The sequence below is a fragment of the Musca autumnalis genome, unplaced genomic scaffold (assembly GCF_047663935.1).
Source record: "Musca autumnalis isolate F117 unplaced genomic scaffold, ASM4766393v1 scaffold_2, whole genome shotgun sequence".
Lineage (NCBI taxonomy): Eukaryota > Metazoa > Arthropoda > Insecta > Diptera > Muscidae > Musca > Musca autumnalis.
The window spans coordinates 122,773,023-122,776,916 of NW_027411755.1; positions in this window are offsets into that span (position 1 = coordinate 122,773,023).

Consider the following 3,894-nt stretch of genomic DNA (forward strand, 5'->3'; position numbering starts at 1 on the left):
CTTCAACAAAAAATCAGAGTGATTCGAAAGCAGGTCTTAAAGTGACCATGTATCCGAAATTTTGAGTGGGAGGTACCGGATGGAGTGGACAATATAGTCCATATTTGAACCTGATCTATATCTGGTAGATATATTAGGATGTGTAAAGTATGGACCAATTCGGCCACTCTCTTTAAGAGTTATCGTACGCACAATTTTCCGAACATTTTTGAACTTTTGTGGGGGAGGTACCTGAAGGAGTGGACCAATATGGCTTATCTTCGAACTTAAACTATGTTTGGACATAATATTACTAAGGCCAAACTTTGGACCGAATCGGCAGACCTGTTCGAGAGTTATTTTGCCCTCCAACCTCCTCACACGTTGTCATAGGGGTTTTTTGCAACTTTCAGGCTATTTTCTCAGGAAGTATGGACTTGCCCTGATAAACTTATACCGTCGTATGGAGGGCAGTGAATACAAGTTGCTAAAGCAAAAATCAAAGCGATTCGAGAGATGTTCCTAAACTGAACTTTTCCAAAATTTTGTGTGGGAGGTACCCGACGGAGTGGACCGATTGAGTCCATATTAAACCTGATCTAAGTCTGGTACACGCTCCACGATGGGCAAAGTATGGACCAAATCGGTTACACCCTTCAAGAGTTATCGTGCGTACAAATTTTCCGAACATTTTCGAAACTTTTGTGGGGGAGGTACCGGAAGGAGTGGAGCGATATAGCTCATCTTTGAACTTAAACTAAGTTTGGACAAAATATTACGAAAGCCAAAATTTGAATCGATTCATCCCTTCGAGAGTATAGTGCGCTCCAGCCAGCCAGACAGACAGACAGACAGACGGACGGACATTGCTCAATCGACTCCAAATTGTCTGAAACACATTCGTCCAAACATACTTGGGGTCTAAAACCATTATTACGATGAGGCACATTCATAGCCTAAAGGCTGAGGGTATAAAGATGATGTCTGAAGGGGAAATATCAAAAATTCTCACAAATCTTAATTTTGGTGCAAAATGTTATTTGAGTTACAAAAACAGCCTAATGTAAAAGTTGTAGGTTTAAAAATTAGCAACAAGAATTGTATTTATAATTATTAAAACGGAATCACCATTCATGAGATATCGTCATATGAGAGTCAAATTAAACATATGGAGAAATAAGTCGCATAAAAGGCGAACCGGGTAAAATAACCACTCCATGCGATAGGTATTTCTATAAGCTTCCAAACGACACCCACTTTGTAGTAATAGGTTCAGTATAATCGGGTCTAACCCGGTTTTTGAATCAGGACTTTCGGGTCAAATAACCGGATCCGCCCCAAGGGAAATTAAACATTTCCGTAATCAGCTCAATATACCCTCCCTCTGGCATTATAATTGCTGTAAAAATAAAATACTAAATTGTTTGTACTGCTGTTTAATTTTCAAATAACGTGGGTTACGCCTTTTGTGTTTTATGAAAATTACAGTATGCTGTTACGTCTTTTGGCATTTCTTGAATAGGATAGCTATTTTTAAACGTAGACGCTTGAAATTTTGCCAGGGCATGTATTTTAGCTTAATGTATCAGATTCCATCAAAAAACTAATTTCGATTTTCATGTCGGTTACGTCTTCCGGCATTTATTGTGACGATATGTTTATCACGTTGAAGGAAGTAAACCAAAAATACCTAAGGAAAAACAACAACAGAATATTTTTGATATAAAAAAAAATTTAAAATTAATATGAAAATGGAAACGACCATTACAAGGACTGTATCAAAACGTGGGTCTATACTGACAAATTTCTTGGGGAAGGTATTATAGCCCCAAAGGAGATTAAATACCAAATTTCAGACAATTCTCTGAGATAATATATAATAATAATTGTTCCACAAACTTCCCAGACGGGACGGGAGAAGTCTCCCTCCCATATCAATGAGTGCACCCCGATTCATATTAGCTCAATGATATGGGACCTACTATTTATCGCCGAGTCCGAACGGCGTGTCTTAAGATACCACTTGCAGAGAAGTTTTACATGTCTGAAATACTCAGGAAATGTCACCAACATTACTGAGGGGTATTCTCTGAGATAAAGTGTCTAAAAATTCAAAATACCAAAAACGGAAGATACCGTTCTATGGGGGCTTTATCAAAACGTGGGCCGATATATAACATTTTCAATACCAACAAGTAAAAAAGTATCAGTCGGCTTTGCCGACAGAGATATACCCTCAGCCTGTTTAAAACAATTTTTTCCCAAAATACGTATGTATTTAGGGGGTTTTAAACATTTTGGGCATTTGAACCGACAAAAATGTTGATTAGGATTAAATATCAAAAGTTTTGCGGAGGAGATACTAAAAGGAATGGATCGACATTGACCGTTATGGAGGTGGATCTCCAGCCACAACATATGGTGCCATAGGGGATTTTTACACTATACGGGCTGTTTGCTCAAGAAGTATGGAATTGCCCCTAAAAAACTTTTACCATCGTAATAGAGGCAGCGAATGCAAGTTGCTTCAACAAAAATCAAAGTGATTCGATATTAGGTCATAAAGTGAACTTATCCGAAATTTTGTGTGGGAGGTACCGGATGGAGTGGACAAATATAGTCCATATTTGAACCTGATCTATATCTGGTAGATATATTCGGATGTGTAAAGTATAGACCAATTCGGCCTCTCCCTTCAAGAGTTACCGTACGAACAATTTTTCTGAACATTTTTGAACTTATGTGGGGGAGGTACCTGAAGGAGTGGACCAATATGGCTTATGTTCAAACTTAAACTATGTTTGGACAAAATATTACTAAGGCCATATTTTGGACCGTATCGGCAGATCCGTTCGAGAGTTATCTTGGGCTCCAACCACCTCACACGGTGTCATAGGGGTTTTTTGCAACATTCAGGCTATTTTCTCAGGAAGTATGGACTTGTCCCTGATGAAACTTGTACCGTCGTATGGAGGGCAGTGAATACAAGTTGCTAAAACAAAAATCAAAGCGATTCGAGAGATGGCCCTAAACTGAACTTTTCCGAAATTTTGTGTGGGAGGTACCCGAAGAAGTGGACCTATTGAGACCACATTGGAACCTCATATTACTTTGGTAGAAAGTTTACGCTATACAAAGTATGGACCAAATCGGTCACTCCCTTCAAGAGTTATCGTGCGCAAAAACTTTCCGAACATTTTCGAAATTTTTGTGGGGGAGGTACCGGAAGGAGGGGAGCGATGTAGGTCATCTTCGAACTTAAACTAAGTTTGGGCAACATATTACGAAAGCCAAAATTTGAACCGAATCGGTTCATCCGTTCGAGAGTTATCGTGCGCTCCAGCCAGCAGGACAGACAGACAGACGGACGGACATGGCTAGATCGACTCAAATTGTCTGAAACACATTTCGTCCAAACATACTTGGGGTCTAAAACCATTATTTCGATGAGGCACATTTTCATCGTATCAAAGTGTATATACCCTCCTTAGCCTAAAGGCTGAGGGTATAAAAATCCTAGGAGTAATAGAAACTTCTGTATCAAATTACGAACGTGGTTATATCGACTTATATAATTATAATTATCCTTTTGAAAATAAAGAGAGGAACAAAATTGCGCACCAGATGCTACTTAGGACAAAGTAAGAAAAGAAAAAACAGGAAAAAAATCACAAGAGGGTTTTTTAAATACTTTTAAGGAAAAGGGAAAGGAAAATGTTTTTGTGGATTCTAACAATGGCTGCAATTTTTCATAGATGAGAAAAAAAGATTGGATATGGAAGTTCAAATTGGGACAATTTACTAACTTTTTTGCCTGCTATCTAAAAACCAAATAAAATCCTAAAAATGTGACCTGAACTTCTATATCTCAATAATGGTAAACACTAGGAAGGAATTGTAATCTTGTAGATAATT